Source organism: Anomalospiza imberbis, chromosome 2 (assembly GCF_031753505.1).
Source record: "Anomalospiza imberbis isolate Cuckoo-Finch-1a 21T00152 chromosome 2, ASM3175350v1, whole genome shotgun sequence".
Classification (NCBI taxonomy): Eukaryota; Metazoa; Chordata; class Aves; order Passeriformes; family Viduidae; genus Anomalospiza; species Anomalospiza imberbis.
The window spans coordinates 71,455,475-71,465,091 of record NC_089682.1 but is presented as its reverse complement, the minus strand read 5'-3'; the positions used below and the strand labels follow the sequence as shown (position 1 = coordinate 71,465,091).

The following is a 9,617-nucleotide window of genomic DNA, read 5'->3' as shown; positions in this document are numbered from 1 at the left end:
AGGTGACATGCCCTGAAGGAAGCTACAGACTGTGGAGAGCCCATGCTGAGGCAGGCTTTTAGACATATCTGTGGCCCATGGAAAGAAGCCTCCTGTAGAGCAGGAGTCAGATGTTAGTCAGAAAATTGCTTCAGAGAACAATGAAAACGTGATTTTCAGCTGATTTTCAGAGAGACCAATAAATGGAATTTTCCGTATTTCTATTTGTATTTAATGCCTCTTTCATTATGCTGACTACAGGTGAGAAAAGTCTAGGTCCACTTCCTGTACTCTTGTCAGGTATTTATATACACTGATTAGATCTCCCCTGAGCCTTCTCCATACTAAATAATGCCAGCTCGCTCAGACTCCTTTTGTGTGGCAGATGTTCCAGTCCCCAAACCATTTTATAGACAACAGCTTCTGGCTCACTGCTGAAGCAGACACAAACCTATGTGCAGATATGTCTCTGGTCCAACCTGTTTCTCTTACCAGCAACAGAGGTAGCTCTGGAATCAGTGCTGAGTACATGAGGAGATATTTGGCTGTCTGTAGAATTGGTTTTCTAGCTGCACTGGATGGGCAGCCACACATAAGTTGAGTGGGCACTCAGGTGCAGAGCCCTGGACAGGGTCGTGGCGGAGATCACAACAGGCAGGATCCATGAAGCAGGGCTGGAAGCAGGGGTCTCAGGCAGGAATACAGGGCCAAAGCAGACAGGAACACAGTGTAGGGCAGGACACAGGCTACACACAAGGCTCAGAGGTCAGCCGGTGTCCTGCCAAGTGCCCAGTGAGAGGGAGAGTGAGTAAGCCAGGGTGAGCAAGGGTCAGCAAAGGCAGAAGAGTCAAAAAGCAGGCTGGAGCCTGGGCAAAAAGGACAAAACCAGGCTAGAGCCAGTGAAAGGAAGCAAAACGAAAACAGACAAGATCCCTGAGCTTGTGACACAGTTACTTTTATACCCCCTGGCTCGTTTCAAGGTCTGCCTGCTGACAGGAGACCACTGGCCCAGTCCAGTGTTCCACTGCAGTCCATTGGCGGAGTCCTTTTGCCATCTGAGTGGAAATCCTCTCTGGAAGGTACAGTGTCCTTGGTGGTCTCCTGCTGACTGCCTGTCCCATGTAAGATATGAAATTGTTGTCAGGCAAAGTGACCCCAAAACAGGGCCCTCTCCTGGCTTCTCCCGTTGCCTCCTGCAGGTGGAACACGTGTAGACCCTCCCCCACATCCCTCTGATAAACAGTGTTGAGACAGGAATCAAAATTAAATTGGGTCCTCACAGCAACGTTTAAACCCCAGTTTAGGAAGCCTCTGAACTTCAAAAACAAGGCTCAAAAGTCCATGCCAAGAAGTGCTCAAGAAATGCTAATGTCTTTGGGAACTCACCTGGAGACTCTTTTCCCACAATCTAAGTTTCAAAAATTAAATTCTCAAAGCTTTCTGAAAAAGAGTTTCTTTGAAGGAGTCTCAAATTTTATTTCAGAATCTGTCTTTTCTTCCAAAAGTCCTCAAAAAAAAAAAAAAAATACAGCCACCCAAAATTATTAGCTGCTTTTAAAAATCTGAACCTCATTTCATCCCCTAGGTCCTTAGCTATGTGGACAAACTCAGGAAAGCCTTCAAAACCCCACAAATCAAAATAAAATAATTAAATGTATTGTTAATTGAATTCTTCCTTAGCAGAGAGCCATCTGAGGCTAATATCCCACATACATCTTACTTTGGCTTCATGCTGCCATTCTGTACAAGATAAATTTCACCCATCAATGAAATTTTATCAATGACTCTTAATAATCACATCAGGGCTTTTCAAAATTAAACATATGAGCCAAAAAATAAGAACATGGATGCCAGCTTGCTTGCAATACTGAGCATGATAGAATATTTTGCTTACTGGAGGACTCAGAGGATCTTGGTCATTAAAAGGCAATAATGGAAGGGTCTCCCAGAGAGCATATTTTGATACTTAAATTCTTGTAAGGCTACTGAAAGACTAGTAAATTCAGCTAAGAGGAATATAATGCAGGAATTCTCTTCCTAAATAGCCAATCTTGAGCATTCCATCAAGTCAAAAACTTTAGAATGCTTTATCCCTCCCTGTAGATACACGCTGGCATTACTAAAAGAAAAATGAAAAACAGAGATCCACATAAGCATTAAACATTTTTAGTAGATCTGGCAGTGGTGCATACTTTCATCCTTTTCCTCGGGGACTGTTTCACAGGTTATTCCTCAAGTATGCCCTTATCACACACATCTCTCTTTCACTCGCATGTTCAGGCAGTGAGCTTCATTCTCTTATTTTCATTTTATAGCCCTGCTCTCATTCACAAAGGAGCTATTTGCTTATTTTCCTGGTCTTTACAACTACCCATTCCAGTAAGATCTGCTACACTGAAAATCACTTCTTACCAGCTTCTAATAGTAAGGGGCAGAAAAGCTGAGATTTCATCACAGTGTAACCCAGGTGTCCATCCCACTGTAAAAGGGGAGTTGGGGAAGGTTCTTTTTGACAGATTTCTCAGACGAAAATAAAGTGTGAGCATGGCAATAATATATTGGAGAACTGTTTATAAAGAAAGGTAAGTGTTCCTACCGAAGGGGGATAGAAAAGGGAGCAGAGAGGGAAGAAGAGGGCTTGCTTTCCCCAATCGGCTGCCAGATGAAGTCTCCCCGAGGACAGGGCTCCCAGCATGTGTACAGCCCCCAGAGTAGTTTTTCACCTCATGTATAACATATGTTGAGGCATAAATAAAAACCAGATTGGTCCCTCTCACCAGGAAAGACTGAGTTCCCCTAGCCAGAATCATTTTCACAGTTTACAGATAAATGACATTTTTAAAATTACTTTTGGGTTCAGAGTCTTTTTAGAAAATTCTTTTTCATTCCATTGTCTTCAAAAATGCTCATATGGAAGTAGGAATTTTGCTTGTACCTTTTCTAATCAAATAATATGAACACTTCCTGACCTCTTCAGGTCATGATTAATTTGTTAGCACTGTGAATGCAGACAGTGTTGCCTTTCTTCTGCACACTCCTGAGATTTACCACATGAGGTATTTTTAAGTATAAATCCCTTAACATCTGCCTTAATTTAGTAGATAAGATCATTAACAGCCATTATATCTAATCAACATCTAATCCTCTTAGAAGGGATTCATTAGCAGGATGAAATGGGAGCAGAAGCCCACTAATGATAAATGTTTATTTTCTTTGAATAAATTTCCACTAGGGAAGAGCTAGCAACATTTTAACAACCTCTTCCAGAACAGTGTTGCACTGCATATTGAAAGATCACCCTCAAGCAGTGGGTCATTAAGAATGTGCTGCTTGTTTTACATCTATAAACAAAAAACAGACTCCTTTCAAAATAGAGAACAGGGACTTTCAGACTACTTACACGCAGGTATAACAACTTCTCTTGAGTCCTGTGTGCAGTTTTGGGCATGACAATATAAGAAGGACATAAAGTTATAAGAGGATGTCCAAAGGAGGGCTACAAAGATGGTGATGGGTCTAGAGTGGAAACCACATGAGGAATAGCTGAGGTCCCTTGTCTTGTTCAGCCGCAAGAGAGAGGAGGTTTAAGTCAGATATTACAGAAAGGTTCTTCTCCCAGAGGGTGGTTGGGCACTGCAACAGGTTCCCCAGAGAAGTGGTCACAGCACCAAGCCTGACAGAGTTCAAGAAGCATTTGGACAGAGTTCAAGGAACATTGGGACAATGCTCTCTGGCACTGGTGCGACTCTTGGGGTGTCCTATGCAGGGCCAGGAGCTGGACTTCAATAACCTTTGTGGGTCCCCTCCAACTCAGCATATTCTGTGACTGTGAAAGGTTTAAGAATAGTTAGGACAACCTTTTGCTTGCTGTGTCATCTGGAACACAATATTCCTCTCTGAATGAAGATTACGTTATTGTGTTTTCAGGAGCTTTTTGTTGTATGTGGACATACAGGACTACATACCATAGCACAATGTTTCTGAGATGTGTATTAAAATAAAGAAGATTGCATGACTATACAGGTATGAGCTGAGTCCTCTAAAGTCACCGGGTATACTTTCTGAAATTCCTGTCCTTGAACTTCTACTTTTTCAAATTCAGTTGTAGATGCCTTGTCTGCTATATTAGAATGTAAATCACAGTAATTATATATTAAAGGTTTATATGTTAGAATGGAGTGATGTGGGGTCACTCAATGGACACTTGTCAAGTAGTAGTACAAGAATAAGGCACACTTCTGTCTGCCAAGCTCCCCATATCTTTTTTGTTGTTATTGTTTTTTGCTGTTATTTTAAATTAGCTGAAGAAGAAGGCAAGGCTTAAAATTAGTTGTAAGAATAAAGTCTCTAAATAATTCAATGCTTGCTGAGGACTGACTTTATTTTAAGCTATTCTTCTCCTGACCATGTTTTTGTCAAGAAAATAGTTGCAACAGTCATAAATTGAAAAGTAGCTCCAAATAATTTAAAAGGTTTTCACTATAGAAAAAGAATTTGCTTACTCCTCAGATTATTGTCTAGAGATGTTTAAGCATTTATTTCTCTTACATTGTAATTTTGTATGTTTCTGGAAACAAGTGTGGAAATTACTCCTGCACTTTAGCCATTTGTATAAGCACCCTTCTGCAAAGCCTCTATCCATCCTTTGGCTGAACGGAGAGAACCTGAATGTTAAACACATTTTGATTATGTAAGAGAATCTATATATTCATATTATCTTAGCATTTCTAACCTCAAAGATACACCTAGACACTACTGCCTTTCTGTTTCTGGGGTTTGGTTAATGTTTGCATTCAAGTTACATTTTGAATAAAACTCCTACACATCACTGAAGATAGGTTCTGGAATCCAAATCTACTTCTGACCAATTGTCCAAAAGAGTCTGTGTGTCAGGGCTACATAACAAAGCTCTGAGTCCCACTTTCTAACCCCATCAATGCATGAATTCTGTGCTATTCTACCAGCATCAAATCCATATCTCCTTAGCTTAGAGAGGTGGACGTTTTGGAGGACTATGTCAAAGTCCTTACAGAAGTCTAGTTGGCTATGTTTTGAAATCAAGGGCAGTCCCAGCATGTCTGATCTATAATTTGTCATGAAAGCAGCCTGTCCAAGAAGGTTATCTCAAGATTCCTGATCATCTTCCTGCCAGGCCCTGTCAATACAAAGCCTTACAGAGTTACAGGGAGCTCACAAAACATTGAGGCACTCTGTACTGAGCATGATCAAGTGATCTTCCAAGGAAGAAGAGTAACAAAGGCTCTTTTATAAGTAGACAAAGAGGATAAGTATTTCTCTTGGCCTAAAAATGGCCTTGACGCTCTGGAGAGCGCAATAGACACTCAACATGGTTGAGTGTCTATTGGTTGGCTCTATATGTTGGCTCAACATGGTTGGCTCAAACATGGTCAAATTAGCCCCTTGCAGGAAAGTGATTGTCTGAATTTTGACTTATTTTGTTTTACCTCAGGGATTTTCAGAGTTCATAAAAGTAAATTAATCTGGAAATTTTGAAAACACTTCATAATTCTGTCATGAGATATAAAATTCAGATAAATATATATTTATTATATACTATATATATTTAATATACTATATATACTATATATATTTACTTATATATATTTAATATATACTAGACATATATATTTAATATATGTCATGAGACATAAAATTGACATATATATATATTTAATATATACCCTTCATAGTTGTCTTTGACATCATTTAAATCTTCCAACACGCTTCATTTTCTTTGCTTATTTCTGTCCTGCTATAGTTGTTGAAATCGAAAATCCATACAGAAGTTTCATTAATGTGAAGTATGACACACTGTGAGAAGCCCTATCAGTATGAGGGTATATTTCATTTATCTCCTTTTTTCAGCTGTGATAATACTCAACAAACAAGATGAGCAGAACCAGAGATAATTGTGGCAGTGATTTATACAGGACTTTTATTAGGACTTAACATCAAGGTGGGGAAATATCATACAATCAGTTTGGGAACACAGTGTTGTTTGGTCCTTCTCACTGCACCTCATTCCATCCCAATTCATGTCATTCTATTCACTCCATTTCCAAATTTGAATTTTGTTTTTAACTTGCATTTGATTGCCTCATATGTCTGTTTCAGTGTGTTTGTTTCACTTTCACTTCCTTTCATGAAAGTCTTCATTTCATAAAAGGAAACGAAATCTTGCAAATTCGGTGAGGATCAAATGGGCAAGGTTTGGTCTGTTTCCCTGAACTTCAGGGCATCCCATTGCCTTTTAAAGGTTTTCACTTCAGTGAAGCTTTATTTTTCTTTTTTTTAAGCTTTTGATTTCATTATATACTTCTCCTGTCTTTTCGTTGACTTTCTTCCCTGATTTGAAGATTTCAATGAATATCATTTTGTGAAGTTTTAGTCCTTTTCACCACACCTCATTTCATCCCTATGCTTTTGCTTGTAGTCACCTCATTTGCAAATTTTCTTTTTTTTTTTTTTTTTTTAATTGCATTTCATTTTATCAGATTTCCTTTCCAGAGTGGTTGTTACACTTTCTTTTCTGATTTCAAGATTTCATTTCTTTTCATGAAAGGAAAGGCTTCATTTCATGACAGGAAATGAAATCTTGTGAATTCAATGAGGAACAATTTGCCAAGGTTTGGTCTTTTTTTCTTTACTTCATGGCATCCCATCATATAGTTTTCTCTTCATTTTGTAGTCTTTTTTTTTTTTTCTTAAGCATCTCATTTTCTTCATTTATATTCCTGTATCTTCTTTTCCCTTTTTTTTCCTTATTTGGCATTTCAATGAATATTGTAGGTTTTGGTCTTTTCATTCCACCTCATTCCTTCTCGGTGTATTTAATTTTATTTACTTCATTTCCAAATTTTCATTTTTTTCTCTTGCATTTAATTTAATCATAATTTCTTTCCACTGTTTTTCCCCCTTTGCTCTCTGATTTTTAATTATTTCCTTTCATGATATGTAGTTAGTTGTTTTTTTTTTTATGAAATGGACTAAAATTCTGCTAGTGTTTTCAGTTTTAGGAGGGAGGAAGAAGGAGATTAAATTTAAATAAATATTTTCTCTACAGAAGAATCCTACATTACCAAGTTTTTCTGTAGTAATTCTTGTCTATGAAACAGAGTTTTCCAAAGGAGAGCTAGGTTATGCCTTTAGCTTGCAAACCGGAGCATTGATCAATCTCCTGGCAACCTTCCATTTCTTTAAGAGGACCTATAGGGGAGTCAGAGAGAGACTTTGTGTCAGAATCTGTAGTGATAGAACAAGGAGTTGTTCAAACTGAAAGAGTAGAAGCTGTAGACAGCAATGAGGTCTACTCTCAGTCTCCTCTTCCCTAGACTGAGCAGGAAAATTAACCTCAGCCACTCCTCCTGTAGCTTCCCCCAAGGCCCTTCACCATCTTTCTGGACCTCCTTTGGATCCTCTCTGTTATTTTAATATCTTTCTTATATGTTTAATAGTATAAATAAGCCACATCAGTTTGTCAGCTGGGCTCAGTTTCAGAGACAAGTCCTGTGCAAATATAATTTATTAATATAAAACATAGCTACTAAGAATGCATAAAAGAGGATGGTGAATGGACTGACAGATTATTCAGATGCATTTCTTCAACTAGTTTTCTCCTTCTACAAAGAACAAGAAGCATGGAAACCTGTGCTTCCTACATTCAGAACTGAGAGGGGACACCTGCGTCCTTTGCTATCACATCTAGCACTACCAGCATCAGTGCCACTAGAAGGCTCAGCTGAGACCATTGTATAATTCAGGTTTTGGGAGCCATCTTTCCTGCCATCTTCCCACACATCTGGAGGGAAATGAGACACTTGGGACTTTCAAGAAGCTGCAGGCCTTCCTAAGAACCTCAGAGGCTGAACAGATGCAAGTTGGTCGCCTGGCACTAAAATGATCAGCATATTTTTCTACAGGGCCTGGTGTGCTTAGCATATTTGAAATGTGCATATCAGCTCAATCCATGAAACTGTCATTCACAGCCTTGATGCTACAATATTTAACACTTTTTGAACAGGAGTAAACTACATTCTGCAGTACAGTTTGCATTCACCAGGATTTATCGTATGTGATGATTTACTCCAAAACAAGCAGTCCTCCAGTTCACATCCCACAGTCCTTCTCCCCACCTGAACAGATCCATGTTGCTATTGCTGGCTGTGTATGCTTAAATGATCAGATTCTGTGCTCTGATGCATAGGCCAGCTGTTTCAGGACACCTTGCACAAAAGAAACCCAAATAAAACTCCTTACATTTCCAGCTCTGAAATCCAAATCCAGACTAACTGTGGAAAGGGACCACAGCCTGTTCTGACTCCCAAAGTGTGCTTGAGAGCTGCTTGAGAGAGATGACTCTCAGCAAAGTCATGCCAGGCAAACAGGACATGTGGATGTCATGCAAACCTTGTGCACTCTCAATGCTACTGCATTAATATAGGTGCAACCTTTTAATGCTTCAGTAGACATTTGGTGAACTCTATTCACTGGCTATCCATCCCTTCAGATGAAAAATATACACACACACATACATATATATGCGTACACACACTTTAATGTATATAGTTTAATTTCCACCTCCTCAGGTAATTGAATAATCAAATATTTAAAAAGAGTTAGTACATGATTACCTCATTACAAGGTTCCTATAAATGATAACTATACCTGGCTGAAGGGCACACCACTTCTCAATGACATCACCTTCTTCATGCCAGGGGATGATTCCCATTGTACTTAGACTGCATACCACCAGCTGATCACCAACGCCATTTTCAAGTTACACGAATAATCAAGAAGGAATTCTCAGAATTTATATATTTCATCTTGTATTACCTCTAGATTTTAGAAATATCTTAAATACACTGCTTAGTGAAGATTGGTACATCCGGGGCATTCTGTAAGCACTGCAAACAAGAAAACATGGAGATATTGATAATGGTGTAGTTTGAGAGCAAGCCAGTACACCACCCATTTATAATGTGGGCAAGATAGAGTTTATTCATACATAATTTAAATCAGATCAGAAATATATCACACCCCAAAATCTTTATCTACATTTTATTAAAATCAATAACTGTACAGCTATTATCAAAGAAAACACTAAGTTTTATAATGAAGCAGGGACATTTTTCAGCTTGCTGCAATAACATCAGTGCCAAAATTATGCAGAGGACTTGTATCACATCTGTTTCAGAGAATGACACAGCATGTGCAAGACAGCTCCCTTTCCCAAAAGGTACATTGGCCTCCCTCTGTATGTGCAGGCATTGGCACCCCTCCATATACATTGCCCTGCTAAGTATGAGACCTCAGCCACAGCATGGCTGAGTAGTTTCTCTTCCATCTCAAGACCCCACACATCAGAAACAAAGGAACAGCAGACTGCAGTTCTGGGTAACCTATAAGCCATGGAGATATACCTTGACCTCTGAAAGAGCTGTGGAGAAAGGATGCGGTGAGTATCAACAGCACAAAAACCATGAGCTAATCAGCTTGAAGTAGAGAAAGAGTAATCTGGTAAAGAATGCAGGAGAGTCAGAAGATCTGCATACATACCCCAAAACTACACTGATATAGGCTGTGCTTATAATTTATATAGAACTGTCATCAATTCCCTG

At 39.0% G+C, this 9,617-nt stretch overlaps 1 long non-coding RNA gene across 1 annotated transcript; it reads right to left on the bottom strand.

The window, feature by feature from the left end:
• Window positions 1-753: 753 nt before the first annotated feature.
• LOC137466695 (uncharacterized) lies at window positions 754-8,818 on the bottom strand. Its single transcript, XR_010995266.1, has 3 exons — window positions 8,665-8,818; window positions 1,366-1,486; window positions 754-1,091 (listed from the first exon to the last, which is right to left on the bottom strand). It is a non-coding gene; the product is annotated as an uncharacterized lncRNA (long non-coding RNA).
• Window positions 8,819-9,617: the final 799 nt, after the last annotated feature.